This window comes from Pristis pectinata, chromosome 3 (genome assembly GCF_009764475.1).
Source record: "Pristis pectinata isolate sPriPec2 chromosome 3, sPriPec2.1.pri, whole genome shotgun sequence".
NCBI classification, from domain to species: Eukaryota; Metazoa; Chordata; class Chondrichthyes; order Rhinopristiformes; family Pristidae; genus Pristis; species Pristis pectinata.
The window spans coordinates 29,244,825-29,272,034 of NC_067407.1; the positions used below are offsets into that span (position 1 = coordinate 29,244,825).

Consider the following 27,210-nt stretch of genomic DNA (forward strand, 5'->3'; position numbering starts at 1 on the left):
ATCAGATGTTGTCACACTGCTACCTTTGAAATTGCTCACTGCCCCTGCTCTTTGCAAAATTTAGTAAGAAATTTGCAGAATGCTTTGACTTGCCCTGGCCCACTGACATTGCTGGCAAGCTTAGAGTGATAGAAAACTGTCCTGTCTAACAATACTGCTACCCAGATAAATCCTCAAACACAGCTTGCATTCCAAGATACTAACTGCAGTTCTGAAAGAAGTTGCTTGGCAACACTTTGCACCGTGCACAGATAGACCATGAACTTTGCAAATGGAACCACAGCTGATTTTGATTACTAGTTTCTTTAAGGTTTGCCAGTTTCCAAGTCTATTCCCATGACTGGCAGTGTATGCAAATAGCAGTGAGCATTGTGTCACCATCTCCTGACAGACATATGGCTCTGTCATCATTTCTGAAGCATGCCCTCAAATGTGGTAAATGGGGCAACCCTCCTTCCACTGTCAAACCACACTCAAGAACAACAGGTCACCACCAGTTTAGGGACACAAATTCCTGCTTCTATTGCCAACACGTTCTTGCCCCAGGATGTACTCAGAAAGGCTCAAATTATTGTTTAAAACTGTCTCCAGTCTTTTTCAAAATTAACATTTTCTGTTGTGCTACGGGTTCTTAGTTGTGTAATTCTGGAATTTTCCATGTCCAACACCTAGTTGCTTCTCAGAGTCCATATTTTATATATATATGTGTGTGTGTGTGTGTGTGTGTGTGTGTGTGTGTGTGTGTGTGTGCGCGCGCGTGTATGGAGAGAGAGACAGACAGACAGGGAGGGAGAGGAAGATATTTGTTGATATGGTTTGGTTTCTTCCTTTTGTCACCTGAGCTTTCTGCAAATGATGTGTGCAGGTCCTTTATGCAACTCAGTGGCAGAGTCAAAGACCTTGAATTGTTACTAATCTTATTCTGGATTGGCAGAAACTTTGTAAAAAAAAACTCAAAGATTCAGTTATCAATATAATTATGAAATCAATTTGAAAGGGCTTCAGCATTTTTTTTCCACAGGGACATTTAGTTTCCTCTGCCCTCCTGCCCTGTGTACTTTGCTAATGCACCTCGGTTTTCACCTTAAATATTTATTCATTTGTAAGCCACAGTTTATTTTTGAAAAGATATCATGTATTAGGCAGCTTGTGCCTGAATAAATACCATTAAAAATCATGTGGAACATATCATACTTGGCTCAATATTAGTAAAGCTTAAAAAGGTGATTAGACAGCGTAAAAAGAAAACTTTGATGTAGTCAAGGATCCTTTTAACATAAACAACAATTGTTGAGAGATGTCAAAAAGTGATTAATTTATCAGCTACAATCCTCAAGACATTTACTTAATATTTCCCCTGATTAATCTAACAGATTAACAAACTATATTTGTAAAGGTGAGGCATGACAGCTAGAGCATCACACTGGCAGTAGCACTCAAAAATCTTCATTTAAAAATATTCTTCTGTTTGCTGGCTCTGGTTAAATTAAGTTTATATGCAGAGCGTGTTTGCATAGAAAAGAACACCAAACCAAAATGAACCTCAAGCACAACTTCAAATAATCTGATTTTAGTGCTATATAATTCAAGTATTTTCCCTTTGACACAATGGTTCTACTGAAGGGCATTTAGTGCAAACTTGCCAGCCCATTTCCAACTATTCCAAATTATACTTTGGGAGGGTTAACCCTTCCCAAAACATAAACAGAGAAAAACCTTACTCGTGTACTGTCTCTTCGACTGCTCCAAAGCTTTTAATAGTAAATGCTCATGGAAAATCAATGGAATGTGATTTAACCAGTTGTTGTAAAAATAAAGACAAATTAGAGTTTTATTGGATTTTTCCTCCTGACGATTTATTTAGTGAGTCATGCAATGTGTGAATAATGGCAAAACAAGTTAACTTCGGAAAATTCTGCATTAAATAAACTCCACATTCATTAACAATGTTAGTGCTTGAAGAACTACACAGTGTATAAATCTGTCAGTAAGATCTGACTCAGCTCAGGACAGAACGATAAAGCCTGACTTGCTTATTTTTTTCAAAAGATATTAATGAAACAGATTTATCACATGCTCTTGGATTTAGTGCTTTTTTTTCCGTCTAGGTTTCACAATGTGCAGGTGCTGCCTGACAACGATTGTTTATATCTGCAGTCGTTTCTATCGTTCAAAGGGCAATGTTTGACAGCACTGTTTCATCTTCAATCCAATGTCCTTAATTGATTAACGTTGGTACGATTTATGGAGGATTTTCTTTATTTGTTATCTTATATACATAGACATTTGAGGAATGTTGCAAATTCCCTCCCTCACTACTTTGCACCTGTGTTAGTCTATATCCTGCATCCTAACAAGACTACATTATACAGCAACTTATCAGGGACATAGAGGCAGTCAGTGCCCTTAGGAAAGAACAGTCTGAAGAACTCCTCAAATGCGACTCTGTCCTTATGCCGTTGGGCAGTGAGGGGCTGGGACCTGTGTAGTAGACCCACAAATACTTGAAAAATATATTGTTGAAAGAAACCACATGAGTGGCATTGGTGCTTTGTACATAGAATGCATTAACTTGAGAAACTATTAATGTATTTACTTGAGAACACTATGAATGTATAGACTGGACAATACCATGGATGTAAAGAAAGCCATGATTGAAGCTTAGTTTTGAAAATTTAAAAAAAGTGATTCTATCTTTGACATGAGCACACTTAAGATATCTTTATTAGTCACACGTACATCGCAACACACAGTGAAATACATATTTTGCGTACAGTGTTCTGGGGGCAGCCCGCAAGTGTTGCCATGCTTCTGGCACCAACATAGCATGCCCACAACTTCTTAAGCCATACGTCTTTCGAATGTAGGAGGAAATCAGAGCACTTGGAGGAAACCCATGCAGACATTGGGAGAACGTACAAACTCCTTACAGACAGCGGCTGGAATTGAACCCAGATCGCTGGCGCTGTAAAGCGTTACTCTAGCCGCTACACTACCATGCCTGCCCTAGATGGAGCACACTTGGCTCCATTCTACAGAAAACTATCTGGTCCAACCTGGCCACCACTCTGCCGACAAGAAGTTAAAGAGTCTGCATGCCAGCTGAAAAACTACCAGGCCTCAGGAGCAACGTGATTTCTGCTGATGCTTTACTACTTGGTGGGGAGGAGCTTCAGTCATAAATTCACAATCTCATCTCCCACAGATCATCTTCAAAAAAGTGTCATATCCAGTTGCTTTTACTACAGAGGGGTTTCCCTACTATTTTCTACAGGGGAAGTTATTGCCAGTATCCTCTTCAACTGCCTTTCCTCATTGGCCAAAGTGCTGCTTCTGAATTGTACTGTGGACTTCATCCATCTGGAGGTTAAATGGACAATATCATCACTGTGCATCAGCTCGAAAAGAAATACAAGCATTAGCATTAATGGCTGTACATGGCCTTTATTAAGCTCACAAAACTTTTTAACTCCATCAATTCACAAAGACTGTGGAGCATCCTTCTCAAATTTGGCTCTGCACAAAAATGCATCTCCATGTTGCGTCTGCCTCATGATGGTATGCAAGCTGTGATCTTAACCAATGGGTCACTACGGAGCAAATCTCAGTGCAAACTAATGGCAAGCAAGGCTGCATCATTGCCCTAAGACTTTTCTCAACCTCTCTCACTACAAAGCTCCAGCTCACCTCCAATAAGTTTCTCACTGAAGTGGAGTGAATCTCCTTTTTAGATGATCTCTCAGGATGGAGGATGAGTTGCTTCCAATATAATTCTGTAGGTTCTGGGATACTGATGAGGTCAATGTGGGACCAGGAATCTTAGCAAAGGTGGTGGTGGGGGGTGGGGGGCGCGATGTGGAGGAGATGTTCAGTGCATGAGTAGGTTGGAAAGTGGTACACTCTTTCATGGAACATAGAACATAACAGCACAGTACAGGCCCTTCGGCCCACAATGTTGTGCCGACATTTCATCCTGCTCTAAGATCTATCCTACCCTTCCCTCCCACATAGCCCTCCATTTTTCTATCATTCATGTGGCTATCTAAGAGTCTCTTAAATGTCCCTAATGTATCTGCCCCCACAACCTCTGCTGACAGTGTGTTCCATGCACCCACCACTCTGTGTAGTAAAAAAAAACTTGCCTCTGACATCCCCCTTATACCTTCCTCCAATCACCTTAAAATTATGTCCCCTGGTGTTAGCCATTTTCGCCCTGGGGAAAAGTCTCTGACTGTCCACTCGATCTATGGCTCTTATCATCTTGTACACCTCTATCAAGTCAACTCTCATCCTCCTCTCCAAAGAGAAAAGCCCTAGCTCACTCATTCTATCCTCATAAGACATGCTCTCCAATCCAGGCAGCATCCTGGTAAGTCTCCTCTGCACCCTCTCTAAAGCTTCCACATCCTTTCTAATAATGAGGCGACCAGAACTGAACACCCCAAGTGTGATCTAACCAGAGTTCAACAGAGCTGCAAAATTACCTCATGGCTCTTGAACTCAATACTCTGACTAATGAAGGTCAACACCCCATACGCCTTCTTAACAACCGTATTGACCTGCGTGGCAACCTTGAGGGATCTATGGACGTGGACCCCAAGATCCCTCTGTTCCTCCACAATGCTGAGAGTCCTGCCATTAACCTTGTATTCTGCCTTCAACTTCGATCTTCCAAAGTGTATCACTTCACACTTTTCCAGGTTGAATTCCATCTGCCATTTCTCAGCCCAGGTTTGCATCCTTTCAATGTCCTGTTGTAATCTATAGCAGCCATCTACACTTCCTTCATTTACTCTGGGCTTCTTTGTACTCCTGATGCATAGCCTTGAGGTACTCAATGCCACCTTGAATGCTCCTTCTCCATTTTAAGTAGTCATGGACTAGGGGGTCTTAGTAGTTGGTGGGGGTGGTTCCATTTTTTTTCAAAGTTTTTGAGAACATCCTAGAACCCTTCCCTTTGTCCACCTGGTAACCTCTTCCTGTAACAGAGCACGGATTGGAGCGTCTGCTTTGAGAGACTGGTGTTGGGCATGCAAACGACATGGCCTGCCCAAATGAGAGAATTGAGCACAATCAGGGCCTCACTTCTGGAGATTTGCCTGGAAAAGGATCTTGAACTGGGTTCACTTACCCTGCCAGTGGATTAGGAGAATTTTACAGAGACTGCTGACGTTCTAAAACTAGATGATGATGAACATCAGCCACAAATCCACAGCATCATCACCCATCCTCTTTGATATATAGGACAAATGGGAAACTGTTCACTTTGTTATCTCCAGTCCCAGACAAAGTCACTTCAACATCAGTCACTGGACTACAATGCGCAGATAGCACTTGCATATGTCTGTGTTTGGAGGCTGACCTCTGAGCCAACATCAGCTCAATTACTAAAACATATGAGAGGATGGATCTTACAATTAACAGCCACTAAACAAAAGACCTGAACCAACATTCCCTCACCACACACCACCCTCTGACAGTAAAGGTTCATGGTGAGACCCTAGAAGACATGAACAACATCTCAGGAGCCACCTAGCAACATCAATGTCAGCAGACTGCTGACATTCAACATCAATGTCAGCAGTCAGACATGATGTTGAAATTCACCACCATCATCAATGCCTCAGCACCGCCTTTGGTCAGTTGATCACGTACATTTGAAGATTAAGATCTCAAATCTGGCACAAATCTCACGGTCTATCAGGCAGCAGTGATTCCTGCCCTCTAGTATGGTTCTGAGACCAATATTATCTATACCAGGCACCTCAAAGCATTGGAAAGATGCCACTGCAAAATCTAATGGAAGGATAATCAAACTAATATCAGCGTCCTCTACCAGGCCAACATCCCCCAGAGATTGGGGCCATAATTACACAGCCAGCTCTGCTAGGATGGCCACATCATTCACAAACCTGCAATCAGACCCCAAAACAGACACCCTATTCCAGCCTCAGTCATAGCAAGGGATTACCAGGTGAACAGAGGAAAAGATGTTCTCAAAGTCTTTTTGAATAAGTATAGCAACCCACTGACTTGTGTGAATATCAGGCCCATGACTACTTAAAATGGAGAAGCAGCATTTGTGTTGCTACTGAGAACCTTGAGTCCATGTATCAGGAGCACTCAGAAGGCCAGTGTAAACGCCAGACAAGTCACACTGTAAACGATCCTCCTGCCCATCCCAGCAAACCCCTCTGCATTGATTTTATCAACCACCTTAGAACTCACAAAAATGGAGTGGAAGCAAATCATCCTTGTCTCTGAGGAACATCCTAAGAAGACAGCTGTGATCATCTAATCATGGGCTCTTCAAAAATGCAGCTATTGAAGGCACATGACAAGAACTGGATGGAAGGGAATTAAAAATACTGGCCAAACATTGAAAGATAACTGATTGATATGCTAGAGGATGTTTATCACGAATAGAAAAAAATTTTGCAAATTTCCAGACCATCGTACTTGAAGAAAATGTCCCAATTCAGGCGAAATTCCTGATCCATCTACTTAGTATATAAAATAAAACATTTTGCAATATTTACAGTGCTTTATGTAATACTGGACACGAAATTTAATTGTATTGTTTAAATTAAATGAACGGAATTTAATTTTTATTGATCAAACCCACACTGAGGTGGGTGCCTGAAACAAAAGACTGTGGAGATCAGAATTTAAAAGAAGTCAATATCCCTTCTTTGTTTCCACGATGCCTACATTTAGAAAAGTGAGACTGGTGTTTTATTATTTCCTCCACATCCAGGGAGATTTTATCTGACAATGCTCCCACTCATTCTGCTTCTATCAGCAGAGCTTCAGTGACAGCGAAAAATTATATCACAACTTCACTCACCCCGAGAAAATGAGTACTGATCTGATGTCTAACTCAACGTGCCTTCCTTTAGAAGGGCAAAAGGTGTCATTGTTTAAGCTGAGATGTAAACAATGGAAACATGATTAAATGACATTCAACGAAACACTGCTTTATAGAAATATAGGGTGAATTGAGTAGGCGGGATGTGTTATCCAGATGCGCAGATACTCCAGATGTGGTCAAACTGGGCTTCAAATCTGTGGCATAACTCCTAAACTCTTGTAGTCCAGTCCTACAGAAAGAATGACCAGCATTCTATTTGACTTTTGATTACTTCCTGTGTTAGTCTATGACATTTTAGGAGCCATGTACACCTCCACAGCTTCCAGCTTTTCACAATATTTAGCAATAGGTCTATCCTTTTTATGTCCAAGTTAATGATCTTATAGTTGCCTGAATTGAAATCTCCAATTTTGACTATTCTCTTAATCTATTAAGCACCTTTGTAATTTAATATTTCCATCAGCACTGTTTTCAGTTTACCTTCTCTTATATCATTAATTTATATGAATATGTGATTTTCTACCCCATCAACTGTCATTTATAAAGTGGTGAGAAGCCATGGACTCTGCACAGATGTCTGCAGGTGAGAAGTTATGGACTCTGCACAGATACCTGCAGGTGAGAAGTCTCACAGTCTGTGATGGACACTGTTCTGTAATGGACTGTTTTCTATCCTGCTGCCATTATAATACAATATGTGCTTCACTTGCTGACCCCCAGGAAAATAGATATGTGCCCAATGCTGGACTCGGTTCTTCCAGTCTGAGCACCTCTCTATCCTCCTTCTGCCACTGGGCAATTTCCTCACCTGGGCAATAATTTGCTTGCATTCCCATGAGCTTTAACTTTGACTAATGGATCATATTACTCCTGGAAGTCAACATAATTAAATCAATTGACATTCTCCCAAACATTACTTTAATCACCTCCTCAAGGAATTCAATCAGATTCATCTGGCATGACCTATTTGCAGTAACCATGTACTAGACAGTGCGGCTGCAGACTAAAGCACATAATTGAGGCTGAGCTACCAATCAAACATCCTTTATTGAAGATAATCAACTTTCACTTCATGGCAGTGTCTGCAAAATTCTGTTGGACCCATATCTAGGAGTGACTCATTGAGTAATGGGGGAGATACAAGCTGCCAGTGGAGACAGATGGTCCTGTTGCCTATTATATAAGCACGCACCAACGCTCATGGGTGATTGAACCATTTAGCTTCAGGGACTGTGCATTTGAAAGGATCATATCAATAGACAGTGAAGAGATCCAGGAGCCACTCATGCTTCAGGATACATTGGCACCTCCCAAACTAATCAGAGGTGAGATGGGCTTCAGAGGTGGCAAGAAGTCTATACTTCAGATACACGAACAGAAAAAGTTACAGGCTATAGTACCAATAAAACAGTGATGGAAAATGACATGACTATGATGCAAGTATAAATCGGGATAACATTGCAGCGAAAATAGGTGTGGTGATCAAGGGAAGCTACTAGAAGATAGACTCTGCAGATAGAATGAGCATGCCATGGAGATTGAGAAAAGATTAAGCAACATGGTGTTAAGAGTTGAGGTGAACAGAAATGTGATATTCCCAGTGGCGTATCTGTAATGCAGGTTGACAAACTTCCATGGCATAGCGCAAATATTGAGGGCATATATGAAGCATATATTGCATTATAATGACAGCAAGGTAAATGGTCCATTATAGAAGTATCCATAGTGGCCACTATAAGGTTGAGGTCATGTTTGTAAGGCAAGACTAAAAAATTAGAGTCATAAAGAAAGATATAGTAGGGAAACAGGCCCTTCAGCCCACTGAGTCCATGCTGACCATCAAGCACCCAACTTTACACCAATCCTACTCTAACTCATTTTATTCTCCTCATATTCTCATCAACTCCCACCACCCCCCACACCCCCCCCCCCCAAGTTTCTACCACTCACCAACACACTAGGGGCAATTTTCAGTGGCCAATTATCTCACCAACCTGCACATTTTTACAGCTGAGCATCTGGAAGAAACCCATACAGTTACAGAGATATAGTGGAAAGTCCTCACCAACAGGAGTGAACCCATTGCTGGAGCTGTGAGGCAGTGGCTCTACTGGCTGCACCACTGTGCCACCCATTAGACCAGGGTGGGACATTTCAGAGTGAAGGACAGTCTATTATGAATTGCCCAGGTCAAAGGCTCATTTGGAGAGTGAATTAGTAGTTTAAGAGCAATGGAATTAAACTGAATGGAAAGCTTTTCAGAGGAAGAGTCTATAAAGGGTTTGTACAGTTCACCAGAGTTAGAAAGTAAGGAAAAAGACTCAATACCTTTAATTTCAATTCAGTCTGGCACAGATGAGAAAAGATGGATAAGATGAATCTGTGTGAATTCTGGGGAAATACTCTGCACCTACAGACTTTTTTTTGGCTACAAAGTCACTGAATAGACTGAATGGAAAATCAAAAAAACTGCAGATGCTGGAAATCTGAAATAAAAAAAGCACTGAAAACACTCAGCAACATCTGTGGATAGAGGAACAGAGTTAATGTTTGAGGTTGAAGACCTGACTGAATTGCATGTTTAAAAGAATGCTTTACAATATGGACGAAGTTCAAAAGCTCTTACGATGTGGGATGCACTATGAACTCACTGACATTAGTCGAAAAGAGTGCAGCCAGACTAAAAACACTCATGACAAAATTGAAGGCCATATGGAAGATCCATAAAGAGACAGTCATAGAGCAATACAGCACAGATACAGGCCCTTCAGCCCAACCATTCCATGCTGACCACAGCGCCCACTCAGTTAGTCCAATTTCCTGCATTCAGCCCATATCACTCTGAGCCCCACCCCTGCATGTACCTATCCAAGTGCTTCTTAAATGATACTATTGTACCTGCCTCAATCACTTCCTCTGGCAGCTTGTTCCATATACTCACCACTCTCTACATGAGAAAGTTGCCCCTCAGGTCCCTTTTAAATCTTTCCTCTCTCACCCTAAATCTACACCGCCTAGTTTTGGACTCCCCTACCCTGGGGAAAAGACTGTTACCATCCACCTTATCTATGCCTCTCATTATTTTAAACATTTCTATAAGGTCACCCCTCATTCTCCTACGTTCAGAGGAAATGACTTCAAAAGAAGAGCAGGGAAAAAGAAAGGTCCAGTGTCTACAGAGCATCAAAGGGAAAACAGAGGCACAAAGTTGGAGAGTCTTAAGAAGTAATTAACATAGAAATTATAGTGATTGATTAAATGTGTCCAGTAATGTGCCAAATTAAATGTATTGTAACTAATGGCATGGTTAATAAGAATTATTAAGCCTGTGTTACATCAAAAGTTGGTGTATAGAATTCGTGATGCATGTATCATCATGAAGACAATTATACAGAGGTAGCAATTGCAGAACAAGATGATGTATATAAAGTATGACTGGAGAAGTGACCTATTGGAATTCTCCATGGCTTAACTAGATGCTTCTTAGATATTAAGGACATAATGAAGAGGCTATACTGGATATGTTCATAGGTGCTCCAGGACCTTGTCTATGTCATTACAAGAATCCAAAAATAAGGCAAAAGTCTTGGCAAATGATGCTGTGGTGAGGTAATGTTAATGGAGTCTGGTATAGGCAATATTGGTGTAGAAGATGAGATTAGTTTTCTAGATGAGAAATCTAGAATCTAAGAGACAGAGTGAATGTATAATTGGTTAAATTTATAGCAGTGTATATAATGTCAATAGAGATTATATAATTTCACATATGCCAACGATAAATTGATTGTATTATTTTAGTTGGTTTGAATGAGTTATAACCACATAATGTAATGTGTATGAGTATAGGCGTGCTTTTAAGAACTGAATGTACCATGTAATGTGATTTGGTATATTGCAATTCATTCAGAGTTGAGTGCCTTCAATAAGAGATGTTAGTTACAGCTCTCTCTCTGTAATTTGTCTTAGTAATCAATAGATACCTTCTACAAATTTTATACATGACTTATAACTGGAACTCTGACCTCAAAACTTGATGTTATGTTTACCATATTTTATTGGTCTGATAAGGATTACTATTTAGCTTTCTGCCTTTTGTCTGTCTTCTATGATTCATGGAAGTCATTGAGAAGGTTTCAGCTTCCTGACCAAATTTTTCTTCATCTTGAAACTTGAGATAAAGCCCTGAAATGAATGAGGTAGTAAGTCAAAGTATCTCCAAATAGAAACACAACAAAAAAACATTCATTTCATTTTATTTTGTTATACTAATTTGCATTATTCTGAGTTTTTGTTGAGATTTTTTGGCAAGATTATGTGGGAATTTTCAATGCGGTTGACATTGTTATGTTTCTTGGTAAACTTAATACTTTTTGCACTTTGGAGGGTGTTACATGTGAAAACACTGATGATTAGTCATTAGAACAAAAAACTACAGTCGCTGATAATCTGAAACAAATGCAGAAAATGTTGGAAGCACTCAGCAGGTCAGATCTTATTAGTGGGGAGAGAAACAGATGACATTTTGGGTCAAGAGCCCTTCCTCAGAACTGAAAAAAATGAGGAAAGGAGCATAATAAGCTGCAGAGAGACGATCCCTCTCTTCTCTCTACCCCTCCCGCTCTCTGCAAATTATGCTACATTGACAGTAAATTAACTTTCTTTTCAAAAAGATTTTAATTTCTTGCTGGGTCTTATTATGTAACATAAAATAAGAGGGGTGTGACTGGATGGGGCTGGTGCAGAACATACAAGCGAGCTGCTATGCCAATACGATTCTGTGGCTGGTTTTCACTTTAGGATGTACTTCATTTCCAGTGCTAGGACTCCATGAAAGATAGAGAACTTGATGAGTGGTAATATGCAGAGTGGTCTTATGGTTCACCGGTGTTCTTGGCACTTTATCAGACCATCTGCATGCTTGCTACCTTGAAGAAGTGTGAGCATGTGCAAGTGTGTTCAGATTTCTCAGTGTATGTGACAGATTGAGGCCACAGGGTCACCTATACACTAAATATTTCTGCACATCAAAATGACTACATGAAGGGTACATGCTTACTTCCTGCCTATTTTCACTACGTCTATTATGCTTAAAGTGCAGGAGGAGGAAAAAACAGCTCCAGTTTGCAGGGTGTGTGCTGATGTGACAAATATACACTGCTATCAAAAAGCTCAGCACATCATTAGTCGCTACTGGTGGTGCCATCTCCAACAGTCAACATCACATCACAATGCTTTTTCTCTGTTTTCTAACTGATTTTCTTTTGGAAGATAACCTGAAAAAAATCAAAACTATATTTATAGAAATATGCAAGAATAGTAAGGAAGGAGATTCCAACTCTAATTTTTTTTGACCTGTTTTTCCATGAATCTTCACTCATTCCTTTTGCTTTTTGCTCTCAGCAGCATCAGATAAAGCATTTGACAGTAATCTTTTATCAATGTTTCTACACATTGACTGATTCTATTGATTTTTTTCCCCTCTGCTGCACAATACAAGAGCTTCAGGAGCAAGTCGTTTGAAATTACAGTTCATGCAAATGAGGTGACATCATTCTTTATCCCTGCAGTATTTATAGCCTTTTTAATTTACTGGTCCTTAATTTTTATCATCTTTATGTGAGCCCTTTATCTTCTTGTTTAGCATCTCAATCACAAGGTGGTGGTTGAAGCACGATGCAATAAGCCCATCTTTCAGTGTCACTATGGTGTTATCAAAGCACTTTTCTTTCAGAGAATGCTTGCACAAGGGATTAGCTGGAATGGGTTTTAGGGCTTTCATTTTGGCATCTGAAGAGTGAGCTAACAAAAGCTGCCATGAGGATTCATTACAGTTTGCAGCAATCTGTCAGTATTGAGGGCTGTCAACAGACATTTTCCAACATGTGCAAACTGCAATTCATAACCTGCATCCCAGAAATGGCCCAAAGGGCAGTAAGGGGAAAGCGCTTGCAGGCAGCCTTTTAGACCTAAGCAGCAATGAAGTCCATTGGAAAAAAATTATACAAAAAGTAACCAGAAGCACAGTGTGTTGTTGCACACTATGCCTCGGAGAGTATTGAACTACGGATGGCCGGACACTCTTTCCCAAAATACATCAAATGGAATGTTTGTTGAAGAGCAAAAATGAAGTGAAGGTGTTTCCACAGATGAAGGGAATACATTACAGACTGAATCACCTTTGGTGCTGAGGATGTATGGAATAGCAGAATGGCTATAAACAACTTCCAAGTTTTTCACTGTACCTTGGTACAAGTGACAATAATAAACCAATACCAGTACTAATACCTTTGCTGAACTAATCTCTCCTGTTGTCAGTCTCCTGTGCTCACCATGAAAACTCTGAGTCGCCTCTAAAAACATAGTGCTCTCCTGCTACTCTTCCACCGCATGAGATTACTGGGTGGAGAGAGGAAAATTTTCAAGGATGGTCTCAAAACTGCTACCAAGTCCTGGGAATCTGTGGCCTTGGAAATGTACAGAAGCCCAGCATAAGTGGTGGAAGGAATGCATCATCTCACAAAACCAGCCACCCACCCTACCAAACCCCCACTGCCCCAGCTGTGGCAGAGACTGCGGATCTCACATTGACCTCACCTCAGAACCCACAGAACTGGAGTGGAAATGAGCAATCCTTGATCCTAAGGGACATCCTGAGAAGGAGCAGATGAAGAGACAGAAGATTATGAAACTATTGAATCTTATACCCTATTTGCATTCTTTTCCCTGGGACTGTGTTTTTGAGCTGCTCAGTAAGGCAATCCATATTTAACAGAATGTGAGAGAGTTAGGTTGGTATTGCCCATTTTGTTGCAGTTGTTTTTAATAACTGCATTTTAATTTTACAAAATATTATCATTTATCTTCCATGCACTGTCAAGCTGAGTAACTACAGATCAGTTTCAATGTCAACAAGACTAATATTTGGAAAAAAAGTTATTTTAAAAACACAGATAATGAACAGAATTAACACCAGGGCTAATCTTAATTACGTAACAATTTTTGAACAAGTATATTAAATGGGAACCTGTCTTTTATAAACTGTTGACTTTTTTGATAAATTTCTGTGCTCACTAGGGTGAGCAAAGGCAGAATGAAATGTTTTCTACTTTTAGAATTCAGGTCAAGTATCCCAGGTCAAATGCAGCACAGGCAAGATGCAGAGTAGAGCTTTGCTATAACAGAATGACTTATTCCAGCTTTAGAACCACATTGCTGCTTGAACAGTTCTATTTCCAGAAGGGTAGCATTGATATGCCTTTCTTAGAAAGGGTCCCTAATCTTATAGTTAACTAGTGCAGAGTTAGGAACAGTTTGTGCTGTGGATTGGAGGCAGATTTGACTGTAGCATTCAAAAGAGAGCTGGAAAAGTACCTGCAGGGAAACAAAGATGCTGATCTATGGAGAGATGGTGGGGTGGGAAGCAGGATACACTTACTTTGAGCCAATATGGACTTTGCAGCTAAATAGCCTCCTTTCATGCTTTAACCATTCTGTGATTTGCCTCCATCAGGAAGTGGGTTGTGAGTGTTCTAAATCATGGGAGCCTGTCTTTCCTTACAGCAAGTTTGCTGACTCAAGGCATTACTTGACTGTCTCACTTTTTAATAAATTATTCCTTTTTTCTTCCTGGAATGCACTTTCCTAGTTGGCTCTACTGTACTTGTATTTCCAGATCTGCTTCCTAAAGCAGTTTTGTGATTCTGGTTGTCATTCCCATCAACGTAGAATTTACAGGGAAGAGTGTTTTTTGTTTGCAGGAGCATGATATACTTTCAAAAAGCTTGTGTAGTATAATTATTTCTACTTGGGACCCAGTATCTTTCTCAATTGTTGTAGGAGGTCAGCAACAGCAATAGCAACAGCAATATTGTATTAGTTATGCAGGCTGGGAGTGAGTGTTTTAATTACTTGGCTCACAGTGAACCATCAAAAATAGCCTTCTCTAATTGGCACATCATATTTTTGCTGCCTGAAAAACCATTACCAGAAGATCAGACAGGACATAATTCTTCTTGAACACTTTGCATTGCCATAACTTCCATGACACATATTGGCCACAATGAAGGAACAGTTAAGATAGTAAGATAAGATATACTTATTAGTCACATGTACATCGAAACACACAGTGAAATGCATCTTTTGTGTAGAGTGTTCTGGGGGCAGCCCGCAAGTGTCACCACACTTCTGGCACCAACATAGCATGTCCACAACTTCCTAACCCGTATGTCTTTGGAATGTGAGAGGAAACCCACGCAGACACAGAGAGAACGTGCAAACTCAAAGCAGCGACGTAAATTCAGTATGAAGTGTGACTGGGTCAACCAAAAGTTAAATCAGGTTGAACTTGAAGAGCTCCAGAACAAGAGTAAAAATGCTTTTTGATTCCTGCTATTATTTCACATTGCGGAAAGAAGAACAATAGGACCCTTTTCATTGTGGTTTCCAGATTGATTCAAAAGGACAGTATTTATAACAAATGACAGCAAACAAGCATTTACATTTGAGGCTTATACTATCACCACAACTAGCTATTTCTATCTCCGTGATATAGCAGTTCAAAAAGCAAGAAAGAGTCAGAGAAAATTGTGTCAACTTCAGACGTACTTGCAGAATCTTCTCCTTCTGCAATCATGGGGGGTGGAGGTGAGGGAGGAACTCCAAGAGCTGAAGAGCTGGCGAGCCTTGCTCTTTGCCTCAGAATTCTCCAAGATGCAGAGGGGGAGCTCTGTGATCCACAACCTTTAGGAGGAGGACAGCTTGGTAACATCCTCGCAGATGGACATACTGAGGATCTGCAATTCCTTCCATGCTGGTCTGTACGACAGAAAGGCCACAGACAGCACAGTTTCCTGGAACTTCCTGTCCTATAACACAGAGGTCTTATAATGACAGCATGTGGGAGAGTCTGGACCAGTGACTGACCCTAGAGGAGCTAACAGGCTCCACCCATGCCCAGGAGTGGAATAAAACTCCCAGAAGCAACAGTTTACTGGCTGAGTTGTACTCGGCTCTGTGGGACTAGATGGGCCCAGACCCATATCATTGTCGAATATGGATTACTAGATCCTGTCCAAGGTCAACGTCAATCAATTCAGTTCTGTTCTGGGACAGGTGATCCACCTGGACCAAACCTGTTCTGTACCTGGTAGAAAAATCTCTGGCAGCCTTGCACTGCTCAGGGATACCATCACCTATGTGCAGGACAGGAGGGTGGACACCTGCCTGGTCAGCTTGGCCCAGGGGAAGGCCTTTGACAAGATATCACACACATACACAATGGACGTGCTCTCCAAAATGTGTTTTGGAGAGCGAATCAAGAATTGGTATTGGTTTATTATTTTCACTGTACCTCGGTATAAGTGACAATAATAAACCAATACCAATTGGATCCAACTGCTCTGCACAGACGTTAGCTGTGCAATCCAAATCAATGGCAGGGTTGCCTGTCTTAGCTGTGTGCCACATAGAACCCTTTGCAAAGTCCATCAGGAAGGATGCAGGCATTAAAGGGGCAACGATGCCAGACAGCGGGGGCACTCAGATCAAAGGTTGCCTATACATGAATGACATCACCGTCATCTGCTCAGATCAGAAGTCAGTCTGTAGATTGATCACCATCACCTATTCTCTTAATCTCTTCATGCCTTCGAAACATATTTGCACTCTTTCCATTCTGAGATTTTCCAATTTGAATTGTTCTATTATTGGTGACATAATTTCAGGTGCAAAGCCCCAAAGCTCTGGAATTTCCTCTCTCTCTCCTTTTCATCTTTTAAGACAATCCCTAAAATCTACTTCACCTCTCCTGCTATCAAATTAAAACCTCTCTTATGAAGAACCTTGCAGCATTTTACTGCATTATAATCTCAAGCAATGCAGAAAACATGCACATTTTCTGGAGAAATCTGAAGATAGATATCAGGAGCAGATTCTAGCTATACTTTCTCCTTTCTTTAGCCAAGTGATTTCAGCAAATTGCAACAACTCAACTGCTGCCCACGTGAAGTGAACTAACTCAGCCTGGGACCTTCTGGTCCGTAATAGAGAAACAGCATGCTTTGCCTTTAACTCATTGAACTAGTAGACATAATTCTGATTGCATCAAAATCAGGTTGGGCTGTATTTATCAGCTAGCACACCTCTGAAGGGAGCAGCTTTTGAAATTGTTCCAACCCATTTTAAGCGATACCCCGTGAGAGGATTTTGCAGAGCTTACTGTTACATGGCTGAATTTGGAACAAGTTTAATGCAGGAATGAACTTTCAGAGCTGCTAAGTTAGAATGTCATTTATATTCCGCCATAATCAAAGGTCAGCTGGCAATATTTCATTTGCCCTTCAATTAAATCAAAAGATCAGTTTATTCAGGAAACTGCTTTTAAACACAATTTGTCTGCATTCTGCACTAATTTAGTCAAGTACAATTTTGTTTAACAAGAAACAAGCAGGGACCACTGCAATGAATTTTAAATGCTAAATTTTGTTTTACATTTAAATAATGCGATCAAATCCGAATGATGAATCTTCAGCTTAAAATTGAAAGAATATTCTACTGAAGCTCCTAGCAAGCAATGTTGATGTATTCAGTAGCAAATAATGAAGTAATAGTTTCTGAAGTAGTAATTCTTTGATGAGCATAAAATAATCTATTTATCATACTTGCTTTGTGTTCCTTCACTTAAATTGCATTTGCATACCTAATCACTTGACATGAGTTGACCTATTTATACTTTATTCAGCCATTTGCAGTAATAGGCCTGGTTAAATATTTCGGTAATTTTGTTGTCTGATTCTTGAATTGTCTTGATGGTCTATGTTTGCCTTGAAATAAATGACTTTGGTTTACACACTCATGGTCTTGTTGATTCACATGTGCCCAGGTTGTTTCTTAAGAGAATCGTATTAGGGATCAGAGAGCAATATAGTTGGAAGTCTGAGAAAAGGGCAAGGGTCCATTCTTTCAGATAGGAAATGATTCGTGGTAAGGGGTGAAAAGAAGGAAAAATCTAAAGGGAGGAAAAATAATAAACTGGGTGTGGGGTGGAAATGCCAGATATTACAAGCATTGTGTATGTATGAGTGAATTTGCACCAGTTTAAATTTTAATGCTTTTAACATTTAGCCTTAAGGCTATGAATACATTGAAAGCTGAGCTAACTGAATGAATGCATCAGAAAATAATTTTTTTGTTGAAATCAAATAAATTAACATTAAAATAAAGCTTAACCTCTCTCAACAGTAAAGATAAGCAGGAAATATAAGGAGGCACCTAATTGCTCAGACGCAGGGTTGGCTTTGCACCAGTTTTGAGTCCACAGGGACAATTAATGTCTAGCCCCTCACTCTTGTATTTGTCATCCAATACACCAATGACACATCCTAGTCCCCAGACATTTGTGAATGATCTTTGATCAGATAAAGGCCCTTTGATAAACTTCCCAAAGCCTAGGACGGTTCAAGACAGTGCCCTTCAGATACATTTTTCCAATATCTCCTCACCTGAGCTGTGTAGAAAATGAGGTAAAGATCAATTTCCCCCAGTCTGTTTCAGAGCAGAGCCTCATAAATCAACATCTAGCATCTGTAGTGTCATCCCAAATTGCATTTGACATAGGATAGGGGCTGACTGGCTGCCTGGGCTTGCCCTCTCTCTGTAGCAAAATGCATCAATGACCCTGCCTGGCTTGAGCTATGAGCTGGATTTCCAATCTTTTAGGCATGACACTGTGGAGAGTCAAACTGTCACATTGCAAGCATTTATGTCTACAATTACCATGGCTAACAAGAGTGGGCTTGTTGAAAATCCAACTGTGAATATTTTTTTTAGCGGAGATCTGTCTGTTTCTCATTATAAAATACCCACGGCAATTGAGAGCAAAATCCACTGAGGATGTGGTTAGAAACAACTGACTATTAATATAATAAATTATAAATGTCTAATATGCATAAACCATGTGACAATATCTTAACGCAAATGGGAAGTTCAGCACAAGAATATTCCTTGTCCAAACAAATAAAAGAACCCGATGTAATTTTCAGTCTTTTGAACCTCTCCTTCATCTTTCTCTGCACATACATGTTCAAAGTTTGGTTTCTTTTCCACCTCTTCAGAAATATTTTCTGTTGTACAATATGGGCAATGCTGATGGTGGTAAAATGTACAAAATATTAAATCTGAAGCTTCCAGTTGGTCAGAATTTGTTGAAAAAATGTAACTTTATGGGCCAAATTAGTGTTTCAAACTAAATGCTTGATTTTGAGTAATCAAACCATGATGAAGCAATGTAAGATTTTATCTGAATAATAATGACAGTAATCTCCAAGAGGGATTCTGTACAGATTGTAGCCATTTAGTACCGTCAGCTGAATATCATTTTGCTGTAGTATTCAGTTTTTTAAGATTTCAGCAAAGCAAAACAGATGATGATATCTCTGCAGGACCAATGTGAAAGGTTAACCATCATGAAGTAATTGATGCAAATTTCAACAGTTACCCAGTAGAAAATACTAATGTGCATTATACAAAATAGTAGATGGCTGGAATGACTCAGGGTTAATGGAAAGTTAGGATAAGATTCATAAGCAGGCTAATATTTTAAGATGTGGCTCATAATGCCATCAGAACAACCAAGAGTGAATTATAAGATTGAAATATTTTCCCTATTGTTTATCATCAAAAAAGTTGAAGGATTACTTTCATATTTTTATAAAAGCCAAGGTCTATTGTTGTGTTTCAAACTTTAGGAACAATGGAAATAAGATTGTTATCTTTGTGGCTGAACAGCAATGTTGCACAACTATAAGGTGTGATGACATGTCAGTTCCATTACTCTTTTCCTCTGAATTCCTGTCACAACCAACATCCATCTGAGGAGCAGATAAGCAGAGATCTGGGATCTTACTTCATCTCGGAACCTGGCTCCAATTAGTACATGTTATAGGTTAACAAGTCACACCCTGAGTAATATTGTGAAAATCCAGGAGATTGAGAGGGTAAGGTTGAGAGAGCATGTTGGGGGAGGAAGTTGTATGCTTATATAACTGTGGGGAGAACAGCCAACAGTGGTCCTATTCTCAGCTGACATCTACAGGTGCACACTTAACAGCAGGAGAGCAGTCATCTGCAGGAATCCAGGGCATTGTTCCTGCTCCATCTTGACATCAGCTGACTCAGTTCTGACAGAAGCTTCTTAGCCGCCATGGCTCAGCTACTCATTCAGCGAGCTTGCTGAGCCATCAGCAAAACAGTTCAAAAAAGTCAGCAGGTCTGGTTTGAATATTCACAATCCATGAAGCAACATTCAGTATCCCAGATGCTATTTAACATTTCCAGAAGAACAATGCATGCAAAGTGTGGGCTTCTTTTCAGTAGACATCAGCAACAGCACTGACCCTCCTTTGTACGGGCTCCAGGAAAATAGAGCAGCAGCACAGCGTGGCCTCTGTCATTTAATCATCCAAACTAGCACTTTGCTACATAATAACATAGAAACCTCTTTGTATTTTTTTTTGAGTTCCCTTTGTCACACAGTACAACAGTCACAGTTAAAAATAATGTGTTTGTCATGCAATAAAGTCCAGATGGTTGTTTAACTGTATATTAACAACAATCATGAAAATGTCCCATAGACCAAAGAGTTCCTTGATGCAGAGTGCAGTAAAACGGAATGCTGCAGAAAGGACTGAACTCTGGAATTCACAGAACCTACTCTGACTCGGAAAGAATTATGGGTTGCACCAAGTAAGAGCTTTAAAAGGCTATATACAATTCTGAAATCCATATATAAGAAAAACTTCTCCTTCTTTCATGCTAGCCAGTAATATCATGTATATTGAAAGTTTAGCTATCTGGCACTTTACTAACTGGCAAGTCCCAGTATCTAGAACTTCAGAGCAAGCTCAAGACCAGCACATGGGCAGTGCTGAGAGGGTGCCTATCAGGTTAACCAATATATTTGATAAACTAGTATGTGTCAAGTCTGGCATGTGCCAGATAGCAGAGCTTTTACTGCTTTTCCTGGATGGCCACTTCCAATCTACTCCCTGTGGATATATCTGGGAGCCATTATCTTTTAGGGACAGCATCCTGTTACACCTGTAATTCAAAGGGAAGTGTCTCATCTTCATGTGAGCTTTTTCAAATAATGGGAGTGGTTAACAAAAATAAGCCAAAGAATCAATGATCTTTTATATAACCAGAGGTCTGCATGAGGAAACAACTATTCAAGGAATATCACAGGTTTAATACAAATGTTTATATTTCGCATTGAGCTATGTATAGTACCCAACCCAGGAAAGTTATTGTAATTGTGAGAGAGCTATCATGTTAGTACATGGTAAATAAATTAAGAAAGCAATACAGCTTACTTATTATAACAAAACCATCATGAGCTTTGTTTTGCCGAGATTATGCACCTTTGGTAAATACATTATACAACTCTTGCATCCAAGTTAAACTTGATTATGTTAATTGAACAGCAATGTCATTTGTAGCCATGTACAGATGCTGCAATAAAGTCTAGGTTAAATAATTAGAAATCAATAAAAAAACTTGCACACTAGAAGATGTACAACTCTCGAAAAGAATCAATTAAAAGCAATTAAATCCTCTGTTGCTCAGCTTTATGATGTTGTCCTCATAAAGTTCCATCCTATCTGACTCAAGGCAACCAGCACATATCAAGCTTCCCTTCCCACCTTCTGCAGTCAACTCTAATATCACATGGGATTTATCCATGTCACCCATCATATTCTAATTTACATGCTGTTTCAAAGTGTCCTGTGATTCATCAACATGCATAGTTTAGCTTCCAACCTGTATGTTCCAGCCACCCATCTCTATTGCTCCATCACAACTCAACACCACATGTGCAATACTGCCTGTTCAACATTAAGTTTTGGTTGAACCATTCCCGTCATCAATAAACATCAACTTTGCCACGTGATCAAAAATTTGAATGTTTGCTGATGACTGCAGCGTTCACTTCCTTTTGCAACTCCTCAGATAACAGAGCAGTCTATGACCCATAGTTTGCACAGCAGTTGGAGTAACAACATCCTGGGAGAGTGCATGGACCAGTCAAATAAAAATACAGGAGAAGGTCCATTCTGTGGCCAGGTGACCCATCAACTGACTCCACTAAGCCTTTTGACCACCTACCATGCCAGGAGCAAAACTTTAGGTGATTAACAAGTGTGACTCCAATGAACATTAACGCCTGGCCTTCGCACTGTGTTGAAAAGAGTTCTTGCCATTACTGAACAGGCACAGTAGAGCGGGTGGTGGTACCGTGACCATTGAAAATGGTGGTATGTTCACACCCAATCCTCCTCCTCCATGCTGAATATGTTGTAAGCTGAATATGTTACAATCATGCATCTCTAACTTTCCCATTTCCTATCTTACTTCTTTCATATGGCCAGGAACTCCATGTAGGCTAGGCAACAACGATGAGATCACCATCGAGGTAACACTCATCACTTAATCTAATACACAGAGCCATCAGTTTAGTTCCTGGCTCTTTGTATGCCATTAGGTGTAAGCCAAGTGGCAAGATAAGCACTTAGTGAGTTACAAGGCATGAGTGGCCTTCAGAAAGGGGAGGCTCAAGTGCTGCCTTTCTGGAGAGTGAAGTTCTATACAAATTCTGCTGCAGAGGACTCAGGGGAGGAATTTGATGTGGGGAGCATACAGATGGAGGCTAAAATGCACTCACAATGAAATACTTTCGAGGCATGCAGGAAAGCAAGCATGAAATGTTGAGGAGCACCGGGAAGCTCAGCTCCAACCTTGAACATGGCTTTGCGTGGAGCCTGGAGCCATGAAAGTACAAAAGGTACGAGTGACAGTAGGCCATTCTTCCCCTCATGCCTGCTTTGCTATTCAATAGGACCAAATGCTAATCTTTAACATTAATGACACTTTCCTGCAGTAACCCTATATCCCTTGGTTCCCTTAATAACTAAAAATCCATCAATCTCTGTCTTGACTCTATCCAATAACTGAAAATCAAACAAAACCTGCAGATACTGGAAATCTAAAATAAAAACAGCAAATGCTGGAAATACTCAGTAGATCAAGCTGCATCTGAGGGAAGAAAAATAGAGATAATGTTTCACATCAAAGACCCTTCATCATATGAAAGTCATTGAGTACATGCCCTTGTGCACATATCATCAAATACTACCAATAATAGTTGCAGTAATATTGTAAAAGCTAAACACAGGCCATATGCTACTGAGAATATATGAATTAGGAACAGATGTAGGCTACATGGTCCCTCATGTCTGTTCCACCACCCAGTAAAATGATGGCTGATCTTTTACCCCGGTGACATGTTCCTGGACTAACCCCATATCCCTTGATTTCCTTGGTAGCTAAAAGATTAACCATCTCTGCCTTGAGATATTGACCGAGTCTCCATAGCACTCCTGTGGAGAGGATTCCAAAGATTCACTAATCTCTGGGTAAAGAAATTCCCTTTCATCTCTGTCCTGAAAGACTAACCCCTTATTTTGATTGTATGCCTCCTGGTTCTGGAAACATCCACCCCCTGCGTCAAACCTGTCAAGCCCCGAAGAATTGATAACAACATCTCTGTCAAGAGAGTGTAGCAAGTTTGAGAGTTGCAGCTCATTGAGAGTTAAGCTCATTTTTAAGCAATGAGAGTTAAGCTCATTTTTAGACTTGTGGACCCAATCACTATTTCCGTCTCACGCTTCCACTGCAGAAGAAGCCAATCAGCATCTAAGTGTGACAGTGGAAGCTCAATATCTGCTGTGGAAAATTAAACTGCTCCCATCCATAGCTCTGGATTTCTGAAGCCTCAAGGGCATCATATCAATCCAACAATCTGCCTCCAACAAATTACACTGATTATTGCAGTGTTGGCCTGGGGAGTGCAATAGAATTGTAGGATTTGAGCTGGCTCTCCTCTCTCGGGATGATAACAATCATGATGCTGCCACTACTTGGCAGAGGGTGGCTTGTAAATGATGGAAAGGCCTTGGAAGGTGGGAGTTGTCCCTCACCCCATTCACCCAGTCTCTGACCTACTTTTGTGGTCCAATTAATCTCCAATGGCGATCCATGGTACTTTCTTTTTCAAAAATGTCCTTTGTTCATAAAATTTGCAAGTACATAATACAGTGCACTCCTCTGTCATCAATCACAGTACAAGGCTTATCATTCCATTTCCTGACGAGGTTCACGTTATATCAAAATGGTATTCTTTCTCACACCTTCCATGAGCAATTAAGTTGGGGGGGGGGTGTTTAACAAGGATTCCAGCACCTCAGTGTGTAGGACAGAATTCATCTGTGTCCTTTCCCCAACCTTTTGTGTGTTCCTCAGCACACTGACACTGAAATATGTATTTTGTTATGGACAGCAACTTGCATTGGAAAGACGAGCAAGTTTTGGGAAGACCAAAGTAAGTCTTTCACAAAGTTAATCATCTTTCAGCATAAAGTGATGTTTGCCTCAGTTTCTGGGACTTTCTCATAATGCAGAGAGTCCTGTGCTACACAACTGAGCAGATGAAATGCAATGAAAGCTTCAGGATCTTATTTCAGGCTTTCTAAGCAGATGCATATTCCAGAAAGAGATGGATGAATGTCTCCTCCTGGGGGGTTGGGATGGCGTGGTGGTGGGGCTTCTTACCACCAACTAAGCAAGGTCTTGGTGCTTGATTTGGAGTTCAGCAAATGAGGCATTCTGACAAATAATTTTGAAAGAATGCTCAGAGGACCATCCAACAGGACCTACTATCTCACTTTCCATAGGAATATGACAACAATCCATGCAGACCACTGCCTGATTGGCCACAGGTTCTCCTCTCCACAAACTTTTCTATGAAGGAGAGGTAGTTATGGCACAGTTCAATGTAATGGAATGTGCCATGGCAACAAGATTGGGCCCATCCTTCACAGCCCCAGGGGGAGATAGAATCTCAGAATGATTTGGTATTTGTGAACCCAGAGTCTATGCACAGCTTGATCCAGACTGACATAAAGGCACAGACCAGGATGAGTGCCACATTGGGTACATTGTTTCCCCCTTTTCTCTGGAGATTTGTGCATCATATCTCTCCAGATAAAATGGAAGATATTTTCGGTGACCACTGCAGTGCAGGAGCCAGGTGTGTTCCACACCTGTAGCATGTACATGAAGACAGTTCTTTCCTGCAGTTGAAAGAGAGCACTGCCTGACCTTGGCTACACATTCCATCTATGATAAATCACAATATGTTGAAGATGGGGATCCAGTAAAGGAGATGACATTGAATGTCCAGAGTCAGTTTCTCTGTTGTTGGAGGTGGCACTTTTCTGGTGGGGATGTTTGTTGCACTTATTAGCCTGTACCAGATATTAGACTCTGCCTGACAGCGCACTCAGAAAAGGCCTCCTGATTTCATTTTCTTCCTCTTTCTCCTTATTCTTCTCCTGCTTGACTATTTCATGCTTCCTATTTGTGAGAAAGGGCAGAAGTCATATAATCGCCTACCTCAGGAGGATACAATATGCAACAATGCATTAGGAGACCCATGTACTATCCTATTGGATGCCTCCAGAATAGACCAGTAGCAGAAGTATTGGTTGAAAGTCCTATTTGCTCTATAAATGCAGTGGGAGCAAGGCTCTTGATATATGTATCTTCCCCTCTTGTTCATGGGCTTATTTTAGATCATTTTTCTTGTACTCAGCTTCTAAGGTCATTCTTGTAAACATAGCCCTGTTGCATAGCATGGTACTCTAAAACAGTATATATAATAATATATTGTACAAAGAGGTAAACATAAATCCTTTAGGTGCATTTAATTTTTTTGTTGTGTCATAGAACTGCTTTTTGACCTGGTGAACTCTAGAAAGGAGCACAAAGAGTGTTCCATTAGACTGAGGCTTATGCTATATATCAACAAACAGGTTCATTAAATACAAAAATAATCTGAGTGCTCAGCTCCATAAAATATGAGGCAAATACAGCAGACTAACATAGTTTACAGCACATAACTCTTCCTCCCACATCACGTAATAAACAAACGGGATTCTTTCGCAAGACTCTTAAATAACACAAACTCCAAGTTATCAGCCCCTAAAGATAACCATATACAATATCTTTTTTTCTCTCACGCAACCTCCCACCTTTCTCATGATGGCCTCCAAATGACGAATGAACTGGAAGCACAATATTCAAAGTACCCTTTGTATTTTGATCAACAACAAAAGAAAGGGAAAGATGTATTTATCAAAACAAATAAAGCTACCAATCAAATGTAAACTTAATAATACAAGGGTGTCTGCAGTTTCTAGCTACAGTAATAAGTGCCTGAGCAAAATTCATTTATCAACTAACTACAAATTGCTTTAGTCTTAATTGGCCATCTGCAGAACAAAGCCAGCAGCCAGTAGGTAATAGCAACTCAAATGATTTTTCAATTAAGTATTATCATATAAAAGCCAATGAGTGTCATCCAATTTTGTCGCTGGGAATGGAGACAATAGAATAATGGAATACACAGCTCCCAATATTCTTAAGCAGACATATTGTAATCTCAGAAATGAAAATGCACAATGGAGAAAATATTCCTTTTCATCAAGCAGGTTATGCTTTATTCCTTTCAGAAGCACAATCTCACTCCTTATACAACAATGTGTCCAACATAAGACAGACACCACGTTTATTTCAGAGATATATAATCACCACAAAAGACAATGGGCATTGACTCAAATCCAAATTGGAAGATTCAAATGTCTTGCTAAGTGAAGGGAATGATTATTTCCTGTATTTTCTCACAGGCACCAGCATCCCTTGGGGTACAGTTTCTTGGGCATTCATCAGCCTCAACCTAGCTCAGTACAGATCAGTTGAACGTAAGCTCATCATATGAGTTGGTGCCACATCAAACTGTGTTTTACAAACTAACCAAAATGGTAATTTATTCCTCTTACTTTGTGCCTGGATCCAGTTCAATCATACAAGTGTGATGTAGTTTGGGAAAGTTAAAAGGACAAATAAAATGTAATTCAGCTTGATGCAATGATGCAGTGACAAAATACAGTACATTAAAACGCCGGTTATGTGAAACCCCACCAAGACAAAACATTGTCTCTTTCCAAACCACAAACACAACAAATGCTAAATATTTCCACATAAAATCAGTATCCCTCAAACAGGTCAAAATTCCCATGCACCATCTTAGAAAAATCTTTAGTGGTTCAGACAAACTCTGTGAAATCCAAAAAAGGTTCATATATTGAAAATAGCTTCTGTATCTGAATAGATTCTGTGTAAAGGCCAACAAGAGACCATTGTAACTATCTGCTATCTGAGATACTTTT

General features: G+C 40.2%; 1 protein-coding gene across 1 annotated transcript in view; it reads right to left on the bottom strand.

The window, feature by feature from the left end:
- The window catches only part of pik3r3b (phosphoinositide-3-kinase, regulatory subunit 3b (gamma)), a 448,961-nt gene that overhangs the window by 156,512 nt on the left and 265,239 nt on the right, over positions 1-27,210 (bottom strand). The window lies entirely within an intron of this gene.